The sequence below is a fragment of the Mastigoproctus giganteus genome, chromosome 10 (genome assembly GCF_048544385.1).
Source record: "Mastigoproctus giganteus isolate SK-2022 chromosome 10, ASM4854438v1, whole genome shotgun sequence".
NCBI lineage: Eukaryota > Metazoa > Arthropoda > Arachnida > Uropygi > Thelyphonidae > Mastigoproctus > Mastigoproctus giganteus.
In genome coordinates this window covers 16144997-16165202 of record NC_143584.1, presented here as the reverse complement: position 1 = coordinate 16165202, position 20206 = coordinate 16144997, and positions in this window count along the sequence as shown.

Genomic DNA, 20206 nt, shown 5'->3' with positions numbered 1-20206 from the left:
GGTTGATCATGGTTAAAATCTAAGGGACCAGTAAAGTCAGTTAACGATTCTATTCCTTGTCAAAATGATTAGTTATAAACCCTTCTAATCTAATTAAACGACTTTTATGAGATTAGAAGGGTTTCTAACTTCTTTATTCCAGAAAGAATAAATTATAAGACGCATATAAATTTCCGTTCATTCTCGATACGGCGAAGGTCAGAAGAGTTTGCATATTCATTGTGACTGCAATCATACTAAATTATTAAAGTTTTTAACACCACACTTCACAATGGGCCGTGAATTTTTCGTAGCAGCGTACAGGCCTCTCAGCCTCCCCCGGCTCATGGAGACTAATCCCCTCGCTACCCCCACCCACCTTGACTCTCCTGTATCGCGATGTGAGTTTTTTTAAGAAGTGGAACGCTCGTCAAGATTATACGCCCATGAGCCAAAACACTATGACCACCTACCTAATAACATGTTCGGCTGCCGTTCGCCGTGATAACCGCTTGCACCCGGCGTGCATCGACTCTACGAGACCGCGGAAGGTGTCCTGGACAGAAGGACGTCCAGGGGTTCGGCAACAGAGGCGAGACACTGGAGAATGATGCGCTTCACCGAATCAAATGTTAGAGGGAATTTGGCGGCAAGCGAAGCATACGAAGTGCTTGGACACGATCCATCGTTGAATCATTCATGCACAATGATGGCATGGAATGTTGTCTTGTTCAAAGCCCTGGGCTTTGAACAAGACAACGTGGTATCGTCACCTGGTGGGAAAGGCCCGGGTTCGAATCCCGTCGATGACGCGAGGAACTGTAATGGGCTTTTTTCACTCCGTGGCTGAGTTAGTCGGTCTCAGGCATAGATAGCAAGGTTCCTCCCAGAAACTGGGATTTTGTCGTCCAGCAAAACAGACAAATCGACCATAGAACTTACACTGATACACGTAATTAACAGGGATATTCATGTGTTGTTGTGGGGGATCCCAGGGTTTCCCCCATAAGCCGCTATTGTACTTCTTGTGTTGAAGCTTATGCCAAAACCGGTCAATTGTATGTAGTGTGTTGGACGTGTAAGTGTTATGATGTGTTCTGTTGTTATGTTATCGGCCGGTGCCTGGCTCTTAGCAGGTAAGAAGCAGTAACACCTGGTCACTACGTCTCATCCCCCATCCCTGCCACGTGGAGGCGGCCAGGATCAAGTATCTCCTGCTGGGCAAGCCCAGGGCATAACACCTGAGAGTGCCCAAAAAAAAAAGAAGAATGAAGTGGAAAAGGAGGAATACAGAGGGAGAAGTTTGGGATCTGGGGAGGTAAATGGACAGAATAGAGGAAAATTAACAGAGGGACTCTCCAATAGTTAGAAGTGAGAAGAAGTAAAGCAAGAATAAAGTAGGAAGAAGTGGACTAACTTCTCTAACCATGGAAACCTATCTCATGGAAAATCCCATCCTAGGAACTAGGATCAGCAAAACATCTTAATTTACAGTTTTCCTAACCCCTTGTAGGCAGAACGTCTTCAGTTGTTGAAGAAATAATTGAACTTCTAACAAAAAACACAGTGAAAGTAAATCACACGTAATTAACAGACATAAATCACACAGCACGGCAGATGAATTTAATTATTCGGGTGGCCTAAAAATAAAAATAGAGTCCAGTGCCTATCTGGAAACGCGGTCACCATGTAGCACAAACGTGGTCCAAAACAATGCCGAGGTAGGATCTGGGGAAGATGAAATCAAACCCCCAGAACTGTGTCAAGGCTTTAAACAACCAAACCCATGATGCCATCGCTCGTCGCAGGTTTTTTTCCAATCGTGCTGTCTACTGTCTTCTGTTTTGCCATGTGTCGCCTTGGCCAATTCAACATGAAATTTTATTACAGAACAACGGCTACCAGGCTTTCCCTACTGATTTCTCTAATGACTAGTTTACTGCTGATTGCAACAGCCTAACTAAACTACATGACGACTGCTGAATTCATTATTCCTGGGATTTTTTTTTTGTAGATGTAGAATTATTAATTTTTTATCACTTTTATTTAATGTTTTACCTTTTTTGTCTGTTTGTATTAATTACTTTTTTTGTTCCTTTTATTTTACTTTATTTTCCCTTTTTTTTTAATTTTATTATTTATTTATTTTATTTTATTTATTTGCTGGTACCACCGGTTTGGGCTCCCAGTGGTACAGGATTTGCTGGCATCCACTAGAATTGATTTTTCCTCCAGCGGATGCGGGATTCTTGCCTTGTCACTTTCGTTTGAAGGTACGCATATTGTTGTGGCCCGCCTCCTCGTGGCGTGGACGGGTACTAGGGAGTGACTGCTGCTCCCTAGTAGTTAAGTGGCCAGATACAAGAAAACAACAGAACAAGACACACACTTCGCAGACCACCATACCTAATATTTGACCATTTTACATAGTTCTGTATTCATCAGTGTACCATGATGGAGTTGAACTAACGTTTAGGTGCCGCCGTACATAAGACACAAAACATGTCCACACACACATGTCTAATCGTGCTGTCTGGTTGCAGCTGTTCACCTGCTTGACGTCGAATACGCATGCTTCCACCAGCATGACATAACTGGAACCTTGACTCATCAGACCCGGTGACTCCTTTCCCGTCATCCAATGTCTAGGAACGGTGCTCCCATACCCACTGCAGGTGGAAGTATTGATGACGGTCGACCAACATGGGTACCTACTCCATGGGTACCTAATTGAACAGGTTGCCTACTCCTTGTGGGAAGCACAGTTGATAGGATCACCGTTCTACCCACACAGGGTGGAAAAGATACCTGAGTTCGAATCCCGTCGATAACGGGAGGAATTTTTATGGGCCCTCTTCACAACATGGCTGAGTTAGTCGGTCTCAGGCGAGGGTAGCATGGTTTTCCCTCCCAGAAACTCAGGTTTTTCGTCCAGCAAACAGAAAATCGACCTCAGAACACAAGCAATTTACGGATACACGGAGCAACATGGTCTTAGTTGCCGATACGTCTCTAACCCAGCTACAAACAAACAAGTAATACTCCATAGGCCACAAGAGGTTCACTGGTTGGAGAGCTGGGAAACGTTTTACTGTGCGCTCTAGTTGTAGTCTTCCATTAATTGAGAGATCGTGAGGCATCTGTTGTTCAGATCAACAGGTTGGCACGTGTTGAACGGTGTGAATGTGTTGACACGTTCACCTTGACTGTCGACCAGTCAGGGTCTCCCTGTCTTTGCACGTTGGGTGGTTGTATGTCCCTCTTCGGACCATTCCTGCCATACCTTCACTACAGCAGCCGACAATAGCTGAAGTTGCTGAGAAGCTGACACGCGCCTTCCTAGTGCCGCAAATCTTCCCCATTAAAACTTCGTTGGGTTCTTTCCTTTTCCTATTGCACGGGCTTCGCAATTACGAACCAAGCACTACCGTGCCGTCACTATATATGTTTCGCTGGTCGGTGACGTCACTCCTAGGTGATGTGGGATGCGTCCACTTGTGGAGACAAACAAATATGCAGATGACAGATAACGGGATGACCACTTGATTCAAATTACATTGTCATATTCGCGTATCACTTTAATATTCGGTACCAAGTTTAAATTTATTTTCAAATTAGTTATATTTCGTAAGAATAGATGTTAACGTTAATTTTAAAAAGTCGTCAAAATTATATTAAGGTTTTTTAAATTCTTATTGTAATATCATTAATGAGTCAAATAATTACATTAATCATTGATGAAGAGTGTTTACTGTAATTGTGTTAATCTCTTGGACGATTGACAGTGGATTTTATTAACTCATTCTTAATTTGTGATTTGGAAATTTAAATTTTTGATAGCTTTTATTTTATTATGAAAAGTTTTACACTATTTTATCCGTGATTTCTTGCATTTAGACGAGCATAAGTATTTCACTTGGTAAGTAATTCAAACTAATCATATTTTACTAAATAAACTGAATCATATTTGATATTATTTGTCAATAATATATTATGTTTAAAAAGTACGAATCATGCGCAACAGTATACTGTGCCTGTGATTTGCCAATTAAAAAATCCCAAAAGTAAAGTTCTAGAAACGTTATTATATTAAGCAGCAGAAAAAATATAACAATATCAACCATTAAAACATTGCTTTTGAATAATATACTGTATTTGCTCCTTCTTTTTAGAATCCTCACAATAACCGCCCATCCATCGAGGGCCAAGAAAAGTTAGATTTGTCGTCTAAAATGTAAATTGATAAAATCTGTAATTTAAATTGAAAAAACTATAACTGGATATTAACGATCTATGAAGAGTTTTTGCACAAATGAAAACAAAAACCCTCAATTACTAAAAATTAATTTTATTGTAAGCAAACGTTTTAAGAAAATTATTTTTGTGTAAGTAATTTATTTTCTAAAGTATTTCTTGAGCTTTACTATACACAATAAATATGGTTTGTGACTTTGAGTCAAAGGTCGAAATGGAAAATTTTACGAAACAGAAAATTTATTAAATTTATTATTACAATATATTTTCAATCATCAAATATGGCGTCCGATCACCAAAGTTAACCGGCATTAAACCCGATTGGGAAGATGACCCCTATGAATGCCGGGAGTAGTTGATGCTATTTTCGTTCAATTTAAAATCCTGTGAAGTAAAAATATGAATTAATTATGTACATGGCATTACCTTTGCGTGTAACTAACTGTAAAAATGGAACTACTCTCTTTGATCCATTTTGCTTGCTTTCAGTAATCTATATAATTTTTTCTGGACACCATGTAAAAGCTGGCTGATATAATAATCACAACAAACATTAAGTCTGCGTTAATTTTCTGTTTGTGTACGATGTGCAGTCTATCGTGATTATAGTGAAACTTCTCTTTAACGGACAGCCATGGGGAATGAAAATCTGTCCGTTAGAGAGAAGTGTCCGCTAACAAGAAGTCTGAGGGAGAAAAAAAAAAAGAAAGAAAGAAAGAAAAATCGTTAAACGTTTAATGTAAAATTAAATTAAAATATATACAAATTTTGAACAATATTTTTGTAAATAATATACAATTACATACACAAGAGATAAAGAAAAATCGTTAAACGTTTAATGTAAAATTAAATTAAATTATATAGAGATTTTGCACAATATTTTTGTAAATAATATACATACAATTGTGCTATGCATATTATGACTTTATCTTAAGAAAAATACATACAGTAATCACTTATTTTCTTCTGCACCTTCTTCCGGCTGATAATTTTGTTTTCAACATTTGTTTGGAGTGAAGAAACCATCGAAAGTCCTTCAGTATCTTCTTCAGCGGCGAAAAACATTTCTAAACGATTGATTTGTATGAGCGCTTCTTCTATTTTCATCGGTGGTTCATCATTAATATGTTCTTCGACAGAATGACCTCCTTCCATTTCTTCATCCTCATGAGGAACTTCTTGAAAAATATCGATGATAATGTCGTTGATATCTAGAGCACCATCTTCTGTAGTGAGGTTCGAGTCTATATCTTTGTAGCCAGGGTCACTTGTAGCGGAAGTATCGTACATTATCAATAGATGTTGAAGTTCTTGTTCTTCTTGGTGCTCCACATTGCCGTTCACAACTTCAATTTTTGCGTTGGAGAAGCCAGACTTTACAAAACAGTTCACGACAGTTTGTTTTCTAATTGCGTTTACTGAAGAGGAAATCCATCGAATCGCATCTAGGATGCTGAGTTTCTTTGCAAGGTCACTCGCACATGTTACATCGTTCATGTTTGCAATGAGATGTCTTAAAACACGTTTTCTGTAGTGAAGTTTAAAATTTTTTATTATCCCTTGATCCAAGGGCTGACACTCTGCAGATGTGTTTGGTGGCAGAAAAACGATTTGAATGTTGGACAATTCAATGTGCGGGTGAGATGCAGCATTATCCATGAAAAGGATAATTTTTCTGTTTTGACGAATCATGTTTTGGTTAAAGTGACTTATCCATTCGCTCATGATATCTCGTGTCATCCACGCTTTTTTATTAGACTTCCAGTCAACATTCAAAAGATTCAACTTTATGCCCTTGAAACAACGAGGATTTTGTGGTTTTCCTATAACAAGAGGTTGTTCAAAGTCTACCAGCATATTTGTACACAATAGTACAGTCAAGCGTTCCTTAGAAATTTTTCCGCACTGGCACTTTTCGTTTTTTAGACTCATTGTTTTTTCAGGAAGAGCTTTAAAAAACAACCCTGTTTCGTCACAGTTGTAAATATCCTTAGCTTCAAAATCACGACATAAATTTTCCAATTTAACGGTCCACTCTGTTACAACCCCAGTATCAACAGATCCACCTTCACCACTTACGGTTTTCCAAGAAATTTTATGCCGAGTTTTGAACTTGTCTAGCCATCCCGCAGAAGCTTTGAACTCATTTACTCCCATAGATTTCGCAACCTCCAAAGCCTTTTCCCTAATAATAGGCCCATTAATGGGAATTTTTTTTAGCACGTGCGCGACGAATTTGAAGTCCAACAGTTTTCGCGAATGATTTTTGAACCTGATCATTTCCGTGTTGCCAAAATTGTTTGAGCAGTTCATTTTTTTTCTTTAGGATGTCGCTTACCTGCGTCTTCCCGATTTTGAATTTTACAGCGAGATTGCGAACACTATTTTTTTGCCGATCATACGCATTAATGAGTTCGACTTTATCTTTTAAAGTTAAAATGTTTACGAGAAGACATTGTGCACTTCACACGACACTGAACAAAACTGAAAACTGAAACTGAAAAGACGAAAGGCCGACCATATTCCCCCCCCCCCTGCACACACCGAATTTATCAGAAGTTTTACACGTGCCTTAAAATTCTTGAAAAAGGGTTTAGAACCGCGACGTAAACCTTGATAAAATTCAGAGAATCGGAAATAGAAAATAAACACACGATTGAGGCAATCGGGGAAGAAAAGTTCCTAGAAAAAGGGCCGTGAGCTCGCCCGCTGTCCATTATGGGGAAATCAAATTAAGTCCGCGTCCGTTACAGAGAATGTCCGCTAGACAGAAGCTGAAAACACGTTAAAACCAATGGAGGTGAGTTGGGGAATTTGAAAATGTCCGTTGTAGAGAGATGTCCGTTAACGAGAGGTGTCCGTTAGGAGAAGTTTCACTGTATATAAATAAAATTAAATAATAAACTAATAAATAATTTTAATTAACAAAATTAATTAAATTAGCATTATTTCATAAAAATTGAATCATAATGAATTAAATAATAATTAATTAATCATTCACATTTTTCTTTCTTTCTTTCTTTCTTTTTTTCCGAATTGCATGACAAGTGGTAGACTTATGTAACTGGAACAGCGATTTTTGTATTTTGGTCACGTACATTATTTTTCCTTTTTTATATGTAAAACGTACAAATTTGGGAAACATTTCAAGGGTTTGATTCATTTAGAATTACCAATGTAACTAAGGTCACGAGGCTTCAACATATGTCTGTAAATTGCATGTATTGTATGGTCAATTTGTGTGTTTTACTGGACGAAATCCGATGTAACCCTCTAAAGAGATTAAGTTAGCCAAGGTACGAAAAAAAAAAAGAAATCTTATCTTTCTCGACGTAAATTGATGATGGACAGGGAAAGCTAATCTTGTGAACTCCTCTGACCGTTTGGTCGTGCCAGAGTATAAACAGAAAATTTATTTTATTTTAATGTTGAACTTATTAGTATTAGTAAGTCCAAATGAGTCAAAGAAAAGGATTTTTTCTGTATTAGCAAAAAATAGAATAATAAATGAGAATTTCGAACTGTTCCCATATCCACACTTTATGGGAATAATATGAATGCAAAACAGAAATTAAGTGGTAAGGAGAATCCAATTCCATTTTGAATTTAGCCATACTTACTTCACTGCCTCATACTTTGGGAGGCAATTTACTTCAGTATTCAACAACACACTGTCCATTGGTAAACTTCATGAGATCTAATCTTCTGCTATTTCCTGGGATTTTCTTGTGTCGCGAAAGAGCGAGAACAGACCTTCCTCATTCATTTTACTCAACCCTTTCAGCGCTTTGTGTAACACAACTGTTCTTCATATGTTCATCGCTTTGCATCAGTAATCTGGTCTCCCTTCTTTGTTCCAAAGGTTCTATGTTTTTTTTTTTTTTTTTTTTAACAGGTGTGGTCTCCAGACCTGAATACAATGTTCCAAAAGCAGGAACAAGGAGGTGATTATCCCATTGTACAAGGTGGCATCTTGAGTACAGCATGAGTCTGGGGCCCTCATTTTAGGAAGGATGTAGACCTGCTGGAATGGGTGCAGATTGGTGAAGGGAAAGAAATGCTGGTTTTCCCATTAAATACTTCATTTCTGAAAATTGCAGAATCTTAAAACTAGGCGCCTGCGAGGTGATCTGATTGAGGTGTTTATGACTTTGAATGGCTTGAGTAAGCTCAATACTGATTGCATCCTTCTTCTTCTGCTCAGACTGCACACATGAGGGGAACATAAATTCAAATTGAGGAACGATGGTTGAAGGATAGATCTACAAAGGTTTGCCTTCAGCCAGATTAATCTTGGGTGATCGTTGGAACAAACTTTCATCTGTTGTTGGGGAAATGGTTAGTTTTAATAAATTCAAGGAAGAACTAGACAGATTATTAGAGGTGGACAGGAGATTTGGGAAAGATTTTTTTATATTTTTAGATTGATGCTTTATAAGCTTGCTTTCTTGCATCATATGCCACTAATAGTAACTAATACAAGGTGTGACTATTAAATAACGAGACTGCGCATGCAGCCACTACACACCAATCGCTACCTGTAAAACAAAGGCACGGCAATTGGCCTTGAACCTTTCTTTAGTTGTCTTCCAGGTCTCATTCCGATACGCTCATTCGTTTTGAAGTAAAAACCTCGAGGGCTCACATCTCGTGAGTATGGGCTTGGCACACCCAGGGTCCTGAGCTGGATATCATCATTCTTCTCTATCTTGGTGATTCCCTTCTACTCTCTCTCTCTCTCTCTCTCTCTCTCTCTCTCTCTCTCTCTCTCTCTCTCTCTCTCAGGGTAACTAAGGAATTTTTTTTTTTTTTTTTTTTGGCTGTTGCAGCAAAAGCGTCAGGCTTTCTTACACCATATAGCTAATAATAATAAGACAGGTTTTCATTATCTTGTGTTTTTGCAGTTTACAGATAAAAGAATCGAACAACAAATCAACCTCAAATTTAAATAAAGAAAAAGAAAACTGAAATTATTAATATGTATAATTACTATAATTAAAAATAGCAAGTGCATATTTTCCGCAATATGTATAATTAACCACTCTTATACCACTTGGTTATTAATATATTTTTTATTTAAGCATAGCCTAAACTAATATATGTATACATGTGTATACAGTATTAGTTTAGGCTATGCTTAAATAAAGGCTCTCTTATATATATATATATATATGCTTATATACATAAAGGCATTCTTTCTGAATACATCCCACCAAATCAGACTGTCAATCAAACATACCACATTGAAGTTTCCACAGACTGCGGAAAAAAATTCGTAGGAAGAGATGTGATTGTGGAAGGATGGTTGGTTGCTCCATCAAGACAATGCTCAAGCACACATAATACGCTCTTTGTTCGCCAGTTTATGACCAAAAAATATCCGTGTGTGCCAACATGCATTCTACTTTTCAGATCTAGCCCCTTGTGACTTTTTTCTTTTCCCTAAACTGAAAAGTGTACTTAATGGAACTAATTTTCAGTTCATTTAAGACATTCAGAAGAAAAAAAATGACCAAAGTGTTAAAAGGGATTACAGAAGATCACTTCCATAAATATGTCTATGCTTGGAAGAAACGTCTGGAACAGTATATGCAAGCCCAAGGCAATTATTTTGAAGGGAATAACTTGTGAGGTACGAATATTTCATTATAATTTAATACCCACACCTGATACTAATACTAAATCTCAACCAAGAACAGAATTATTATTATAATTAGCCTTATGGTGCAAGAAAGCCTGACGCTTTTGCTACACTAGCCAAAAAAAGAAGAAAAAATCTGAGTTACCCTGAGAGAGAGAGAGAGAGAGAGAGAGAGAGAGAGAGAGAAAGAGAGAGAGAGAAGTAGAAGAGAATCACCAAGGAAGAGAAGAATGATGATATCCAGCTCAGGACCCTGGGTGTGCCAAGCCCATACTCACCAGATATGAGATCCTGGGGTTAATGATATTAATCAAAATTTAATAAGTTAAATTTGAAATACAAAATTAAGTAATTGATGCTTTCGGGCAAAATGACTAAATTATTATAAAAAAACGACTTAATTATAAATCAGGGAATTATACTCACAACAATAATAGTGTATTGATTAAAAAATAATAAAAAAATTAAGTACATATATATTAAACGTGTAATCAATGTACTGACTCCTAATATTTATGAGAGGGATTCTCATTCCGTGATGAATGCCAGTCTGCCTTGTGGTGATTTAATTTGGTAATAATTTTTTCTGAAAATTCGATTGTATCCAAATATATTCGAGAATCCCTGTTGTTAATATGAAGTTGAGCATCCCTGCTTGAGAAACCTCTCGATAGAAAATTTTTGTCTATCAAGAGGTTTTATAAAGTAATCCATTATAGTTAAAGATGTTACTAATAACCAAACAGAACTGAAATTGAAGCAAATTGCATTTTAAGGCACTGTTAATTCTTATTTTTAAGTAAACTGGTTTTTTTGTTTTCGTTTATTGATTAACAATAATTACACGTATCTTTCATTTGGTAATAAAATGTTTTTGAAACGTTCACTTCATTGAAAGATATTTGAGAATGTGTACTTGTAAATGACAGAACTCGACAGTAAGTCAGGTTAGATCAACTTATGTTATATGCTATATTCTGAATGCTTTCCACGTATCGCAAGAACGACAAGGGGTCTTCAATCGAGCAACTGATGCACCTGCGGTACTTTATCCATATGCAGATGAGCTCACAATTTCCGGACTCGGTCAGGAAGGAAGCGACGTTGGTATTGAGGAAACGATGCACGAAGAGTACAGCTGGAATCTACTGACTTTCCGGAGGGAACACGCATGACGGGCGGAACCTCTCATTGAAAGTACACGCAGAGCAATTTTCCCTAGATCAGTGCCCTATTCTTTCATTTATCACCATGTGGACATACACGCGATTTCTTTGATAGGGGCGGTCACTAGGGAGGGAATTTTTGGTTTAGAATACGTTGGTTACGTTCTGTCATCAATTAATTTTTTGAGGTCGCCTTACTGCTGTATATTGGACAGCATCTATTGGTGGAAACTTATCAGGCCGAGTCAGCTTTGAAGGTCGAGGACAGGCACAGGTTAAAGACTGAGCAGCACTTGAAGACGATGACAGAGTATTCTCCACCCTGCAGACCTGCCAAAAGTTTGGAATTCTGATTTCAATGATTACCATTCTAATGTTTGCACCTCGTCGGAGGCCAAGGTTCTACTGAAGACTACCATATGGTTGAGCTCGGTGGCTACATTTATTTGACAGTAGCCAGTGCTGGATTAAGGCACAGGCTAGCAGGGCCCCTTGCTCGGGGCGCCAATCTTTAAGGGGCGCCAAATTTTACAAATCATTAAAAAAAATTTATCCTTAGTAAAGGGGGCTCCGCGCCGAAAAATCTTTCTGCCCAGGGCGCAAAAATACCTTGGTCCGGCACTAACGGTAGCACAGTACCAAGTAGTACGCAATAATGGGACAGCCTATATTAAATATGAAATTACTAATTCAAATATGTAATAACTCTATAATGGACTTACTACAACGTCGACTTCTAGAAAGACAAAACCTTACTACATCTATGTACCCTTAAGACCTCAAGGTCAGATGTACCCTTACTACATCTGACCTTGAGGTCTGGAGAAGAGGGACGCAAATTGCATGTTTTACTGGGTTGGCATCTAATGTGCAGAAGCTGTCACTTGATTGGAGGCTGGCACACAGGAATGGCATGGCTTTTTGCGAAGCCAGGGACAGAATGCATTCTGAAAGACCGAACTCTAACTTCAGCATGAGCGAGCCGAAAATCTTAAAAATAACTTGAGTGCAAACATGACGCAAAATTCCAAAGCAATGGAATATTAATTAAAAAAAAAAAAAAAAAAAATGGTACAATTGTATAAAAGTTTTGAAATAAAAAAGGTTGCAAATAATTGCGATATTAATTGCATTAATTAAGCAATTATTAATTGTGATATTAATTAAGCACATTCAAATAAACAATCATATGGACAAGAAAAAAAATACTACCATCTCCTTTTTCCTGCAAAAATCCTCTAAAGGGCTATAAACGCCATCTGAAGGATTTTTGCAAGGAAAAAGGGACACCTGATAAGCGATCTCTTCGCTTTTGGAGGGGAGCCACCTTCGCAGGTATTCCTACAGCATCTTCCCCATCTTTCCCCATGGTTCATGATATCTGCAACTGTATGAGTCCACACCTGCTTCCATCCCGAGTCGTTTATATTTCGCTCACTGCGATTTCCCCCCCCCCCTTCTCCCACGGTGTTTGTGTGCAAGAATAGCAAGACGAAAGATTCAAGCGTTTAGGGCATAAGCCTCAAGCTATGAAGGAGTCTAGACTATGTATAAATATAGTGCAAATGCATCAGAAATACATAGCTATATCTGAATAAATCAGAATATTGGTAAAACGGCATCGTTTTAAGTTATATCTCATATTGTGAATACCTTCACAACGAGTTGCCATGATATTGCATTACTTCGAATAAGTAACGCTTCACCTAAGGAGAAGACTAATGTTACTTATTCTCAGATGGATACCACCACCCAGACGGCACCGTTTCAGAGCTATTTGGCCCTTCTTCGGTGGGTGGGTAGGTACCCGAGTGATGCAACGATGGCAAAACAGTTATGAAGTATAACTCCACAATATGAGAGATGCCTGATGGTGTATCATGTATTTAGACTCAAGCGTTTAGGGCATAAGCCTCAAGCTATGAAGGAGTCTAGACTATGTATAAATATAGTGCAAATGCATCAGAAATACATAGCTATATCTGAATAAATCAGAACGCTTGAGTCTAAATACATGATACACCATCAGGCATCTCTCATATTGTGGAGTTATACTTCATAACTGTTTTGCCATCGTTGCATCACTCGGGTACCTACCCACCCACCGAAGAAGGGCCAAATAGCTCTGAAACGGTGCCGTCTGGGTGGTGGTATCCATCTGAGAATAAGTAACATTAGTCTTCTCCTTAGGTGAAGCGTTACTTATTCGAAGTAATGCAATATCATGGCAACTCGTTGTGAAGGTATTCACAATATGAGATATAACTTAAAACGATGCCGTTTTACCAATATTCTGATTTATTCAGATATAGCTATGTATTTCTGATGCATTTGCACTATATTTATACATAGTCAAGACGAAAGATTTAAATGATTATGAATGTGATATGGCAGTCGACGCCAGACCCAGTATGAGTATTTTGGAAACTTCAACCCTGCTGGGGTTTTCGTGAATGACTGCAACTCGGGTGTATCGAGATTAGTCCAATAACCAATATCCATTCTGTAAACACGGTAAAATAGGTTATTTGGCTGTTGTAAATAGATCGTTGATGCGAAAATCCAACCGAAGCTGAAAAGTTGTTTAGGGTAATAGAAAGCCCACAATCGGTCACATAACAGCCCTTTCTACTGGGTAGAATAGTGGTAACCAAAGAGGTATTTCAGAACGCATAACTCGTCATACCTTATCACGGGTGTTGTATCGCAGTCAACGACTGAACCAGATGACACTATTGTCAGCAAAAAACAAGAGGGTATGATACTGTGGTCCAGGAATACCAACACTGGACAGTGGGATTGTGAAAATGTTGCTTGGTCTAATGAATTCCTGCTGTTTAATGCTTGCATGAGAGATGTCCTGAGTGCAAGAATTAAAGTTGTGGAAAAGGACAGCAAAGAGCAGTCCTTCTTTTCTGTATTACCCACCCTTTTTGGAATTTCGGACCCTTTTCAGTCCAGCCCCGGTGGGCTGTGCTCCAGAGGACAGATTCTGAAAAAACGGTGGAGACAGCATGAGTCAATGAACCCATCCTGCCAGTCGTCAACAATGCAAGCCTGTGATGCTATGCGTGTAATGGTAGAGGGAGTGTTTTCATGGTGCATATTATTCCCAGTCATATCAGTGGAGCAACATGTGGGTACTACAGGTGATCCAAAAATTGTTTACAACTCAGTGCATTCCTTCATTGCTGCAGGGTGTCTATCTTCGAGTGGGTTCTTCCAACAGGATAACCCGCTATGCCACAAGGCCAGAATTGTACAGAACTGGTTCAAGGAACACAAGGCGAATTCAGCCTACTAAAATGGCCTCTGCAGTCTCTAGATCAATTCGCAATCTCAGTCCAATCGAGTACCTGTGAGATGAGGTGGAATATGCCTTCAGAGTAGAGATCTGCAGATATCCGATTTGCAACGAACGACTGTACGAAGCAATTGAGTCAACGTGAACCAACATATTTGGGGTGTGCTTTCAACACCTCAACGAGATATCGAAACGGATCCAGGCTTTTCCCAATCAACTGAGAAACAAATAGCAATCAATTGCCATGACGAGTCCAAGTTTTTTCGAGGGCTGAAGGAGGACCTACTGTCTAATTGGTAAGTGTAAAAATAAAGCGGTCGTTCGGTGTGTATATTGTGTATATATAGTTTTCAGTGTGTATATTGTGTATATATAGAATTCAGCCCACTAAAATGACCTCTACAGTCTCTAGATCAATCCGGCAATCTTAGTCCAATCGAGTACCTGTGAGATGAGGTGGAATGGGCCTTCAGAGTAGAGATCTGCAGCCATCCGATTTGCAACGAACGACTGTACGAAGCAATTGAAGTCAACGTGAACCAACATATTTGGGGTGTGCTTTCAACACCTCAACGAGATAGCGAAACGGATCCAGGCTTTTCCCAATAAACTGATAAACAAATACCAATCAATTTCCGTGACGAGTCCAAGTTTTTTTGAGGGCTGAAGGAGGACCTACTGTCTAATTGGTAAGTGTTAAAATAAAGCCGTCGTTCAGTGTGTATATTGTGTATATATAGTTTTTACATCCTACAGTTTTTCCTCTTGTGTCCTGATCCGTCCGGGGAAAGTATCTCACTCTGTTACGGCTTGGAGAGTGATTTTAAGAACAAGGGGAAGGCATCGTGCATCTGCCCTGGCTAGCCCAATCATCTCAATCCTGGTGAGTGTCTGTTAGATGATCTGAAAAGGCACGTTCGTCATCACGATCCTCTGTCCAGTAACTAAGAAGAGTTTTGTTACTTGATTGGGCGAATATTTCTCGTATCACTTTTAAACATCTTGTTGACGTCATGCCACATCGGTCGGAGAAGGGATTCGAATTAATGGCAGTCCAACACGCCATTGGTTTATGATCCAGGCAGTATAGATGGCCAGTACAAATTAAGATGTTTTTACTCTACTGAGCTGTAATTTATGCTTAACTGAAAAACTGATAAACAGTTATTAACTTAGGATTTCTATGCTTGTTTCAGATATTTTCTTTGTTTCATTGATAGAAGCTCTTAGAGTTCCAATTCATGCCACTTTTTATTAAACAGATGGCTGGTGATTAATATAGATTTCATGGTATCAAGCACAAAAAATATTTTTGAACTTTTCCTTGTCTTGTCTTCATTAATATGGCAATTAAACACTTTTGCAATAAAAGTTAGTTCCTAATTAATAATCGATCCCTTAGTTGGAGCTAAGTGGCACAGTATGATATATGATTTACAATTCATCCAATCAATTTTCCTAGATTTTGGTAAATCCTGTACAGGTATATCTAGTTGGAATTGCTGCAAAAAACGTAATGAAAAAACTCAAAGCTCGCTCTTCCAGAAAATTTAATAAGGGCAGTTTCTAGACAAAAATGGCCGCCTTCCAACGAGACCTACTCAAACTTTAAAGAAGGGATGACTTTTTACGTGACGAAATTAGAATATCTATATGTTGTTTATATATTTATATTTATAAATATATAACATGTAAATAATTATAGATATTTATATTTCTTTATAAATATTCAACATAAATATTTATATATTTATATAGTATATAAATTATATAATTATTAGTAGTAGTACGTGACGCAAGAAATCAAGCTTATATACCATCAGTCAAAATTAAGAAAAAAAGAATATAAATAATAACAACACCATCTCTCCATCCTATCTAGTAATATGTCTAATCTTTCCTTACATTTGTTCAAACTACCCACTTCCACAATACCAAATGTAAGTCTGTTACAACAATGAATTACTCTTTAAAAGCAGATTCTGCACATCTATTCTGCAATCATCCTGTTTCGGTTTAAATTTATATCCCCTTATGTGTGTCATCCGAAACAGATTAATGATTCCATCAGCATTTGGTTTACCAAATCCGTTTAAAATCTTAACCACTCTAATCAGATCTACTCGCAGGTGCCTAGTTTCCAGAAGAGTACCCTTTTATAGTAAGCGTAAGAGCTCTTATTGCTCTTCTCGGCACCCGTTCCAACAGATCCATGTCCCTTCTAAAATGAGGCTTCTTGATTTGCATGCAGTATTTAAGACGCGCTTTAACCATTGCTTTAAATATTCAACAGGACAAGCGACCCCTTATCCCTCCTTGCACAATCCGTGTGTATCATTCACAGAACCCCGTGAGCTGTCCTAGCAACCTGTCTGTCCTGCTCAGAGAACTTCATATTGGACTGTACAGTTACACCTGAGTATTTTTCATACTCCACTACCTTGCCTCTCATTCCTAGCTCCTCCCTTCCACGCGAGCGCATAAAGGGTATGTATATATGTATATATATACAGGGTGATTCACTACCAGTGCGACAAACTTGTAGGAGGTGTAGGGGGCACAAAGACGAATCGGAATAACATAGCATTGCAGGGTCCGAAATGCCTTCGTGATGCGGTAGAGGACGTTGAACGGGAGGTTGCGTGAACAGCGATCCCGCTGGAAGTCAGCATTTGCGAACCGGTTCCCGAGGCAGTAGGATGGACGAGTATTCAAACGTTGAACTGGTCGACATGCAGCTCGCGTATGGAGCTGCGGACTGTAATGGGCGCGCCGCTCTGCGCTTGTACCAGGAACGACTCCCGCACAGGCGTGCTCCTCATCATACGATTTTCGCACGTGTGCACAGAAGGTTACGTGAGACTGGTTGTTTCACGAGAGGTACCATGAATCGAGAGCGAACGACGAGGACGCCAGACAATGAGGAGAATGTCCTACGTCTTGCAGAAGGCAATCCGAGTACTCGAGCGATAGGCCAACGATTGGGTATTTCCCAATCCACTGTATGGAGGGTACTGTCAACAAACCAAATGAGTTCATACCATCTGCAACGCGTCCAATCATTGGAGCCTGCGGATTATCCACTCCAGAGAACTTTTGCTACTTGGTTTCTTCAACAGAAACGGTTCGCAAATGCTGACTTCCAGCGGGATCGCTGTTCAAGCGACCTCCCGTTCAATGTCCTCTACCGCATGACGAAGGCATTTCGGACCCTGCAATGCTATGTGATTCCGATTCGTCTTTATCACCCTGTATATATATATATATATATATATATATATATATATTTATTATTTTTTTTAAGGTCCTAGCCACTGAAATCTCAGGAAATTAGGTGGCAGGACCTGCCAGAGTAAATCTTAGTCTACTGATGTTTCCTGGTCTGCCTCCACCGGGCGAAAGTGGGGCAACGTTGGGCCTCAATAGGGGTCCAGCGGCTAAATGACCAGATGAACAACGGTACACGACACTACACGTGTACAATATCCATACCCTTTGAATCTCTGGCATTTCCAATGCAAGCAACGCAGAGATGGGGGAAACCCCTGGTGCCGCTTGACACCAAACACACTTTACCTTGGGTGTAGTAGCACCCAATTGGTGCGTTAATGTGGGGATATTGCTATCCAAATGTGGTACCTTGCATTTATCAATGTTAAATGTTAATTGCAACTTCTCAGTCCATCTGTCTAGTTTCTTTAGGTACTGTTCAGAAGCATACCCTTTTCCCTGCCAATGACAACCCTATCAACCTTTGTGTCATCAGAAAACTAAAACATTAAAACTTGATATGCTGTCATCAATATCGTTAAACCATTGAAAACAGTAAGGGACCCTATACTGAACTCTAAGTGACTCACTAATAACATTAGTAAGTCCATGAAGAGTATTGGCCAGCCAATAATGATCACACTGTCTCCTTCCTCAGCCAACCGTATCAATAGCATAGCTTTCCCCTAATGAGATACTGCTGCAATTTGCAAAGCAGGCTGTCATGTGGAACGATGTGAAAAACTTTACTGAAATCTATGATGTCAAAATAACTTTTTTACTACAAAATAATTTGTAGTTGTTGTTGTATTAGGGTTCTAAGGTATGTTCGTGTCAGACAGCACCTGAGATTTCTCCCATCTCCGCATGTGTTTGCTGTATCGAGGACAGTACACTGTCAAGCCAGAGACTTGAAAGTGCGTAGGCCATGTCTGTGCAGTGTCATGTGTTGTGCCCATTGTTTGTCCGGCTTATTGGCCGCCAGACCCCTAGTGGGGCTCGACGTTGCCCATACCTCGCCACGTGGAGGCTAGCCGGGTGTATCTAGTATCACAACAAGTTGCTCTGGCAGGTCCTGCCACCTAGTTTCCTGGGATTTCAGTGGCTAGGACCAAAAAAAAAAAAAAATATATATATATATATATCATACGTTTGACATTAATGCTTAATGGGATTGCTGTTAGGAAATCGCTGGTTGGGGTTAAACGCTAGTGAGGTGTTAAAAGGCCTAATAGGTCGGGCAAAATTTTGATGTTATTAAATTTAGACGTGAGGCTATGTGCTAGATGAAAGATAATAGTGTTAGTTGTCCCCTATTGGGACCTACTGTTGCCCACACTTTGCCAAAAGGAGGCAGGTCAGGCACCCAATAGATTAAAAAAAAAAGGGCGGGGTACACTAGAATTTGGCTGAAAGAGATTTACATGAAAGCGGTAGAATTTAGACGTTGATTAGAATTTGGCGGCATTGTTAAGGGGTGTACTTGGTTGGTTTAGTGAGAGAGGGGAAGACTGAAAACCGGGGGAAACGGATAGAAGAATAGGGACAATAGAGTAGGCATCCCCAAAGAGGTCAGTGGAGACGAGCCAGGCGAAGTATGGGGTTTTAAAGGGAACCAGGTTAGAGTATACCCAGTTCAGATCGCCAAATGGCGTGTCGGCAGTAAAGCCACAGTATATCTTTGTCGGTGATAGTTGTCATGTCCATGTAATGTCGAATCTGGTAAGAAGGTCAAGCTGCCCATCCCACTCTGGGGGGTGGGATATGTTAGCTGTCAGCGGGAACCCACCAGGCGAAGGGGTGGGAAAGACACACATTTACTTTATTCATAATCTGCATTCTCACTCTAATGCATTCAATTTTTTTAATACTTTTTTTCTTATATTTTATAATTTTTTTTTCCAAGTTTTATATATATATATATATTTTTTTTTTTTCACACTCATTCATCTTTTTCTCACACACCAGGGAAGGATGCAATGATGTGTAATGTAAATTTAAATACTAATTAAAACTAAGGTTAGTGTGTACTTAACTGTAGCATTTATGGTTTGTGTTCTTTTTCTCACACACACACACATACACTTTCGTTCATTCTTCTAGCTTTCATTTCATTTATTCGACTCTTGCTTTCTGCACTGCACTCTCTGGGCACCTCAACTTACTGTAATTCTTCAGTTGTGGTGCAGGCCTAGCAGCAAGTTTTTGCAGGCCAGGGGAGAATGCAGTGTTTGTGTGGTTAGTAAATGTTTGTTAGTATATATAAAGTAATGTAAGTTATTCCCAATCTCAGCCAATCACATTTGCTCTTCCACTTATTCCCATTCACTCTCTCTTTCCCTCATGCTAGGTCACTCTTTCTTTCACCAGAACTGCCATTTTTTCCCTTCTACCATAATTCCTAGTTCACTCAGTGCCCAACCTATTCATTCTGTCTTTCATTCTCATTCATTAATACTACATTGCATCCCCTTGCTACCAGCTTATTGATATTTTTCAGCTAATTTGCTTCCCTGGCTGCCTGTGCATATCCCTCCCCTACATGGTTACTTATTTGGTGTGGGGCTCCAGGTTCCTACACATGGCAGGGTA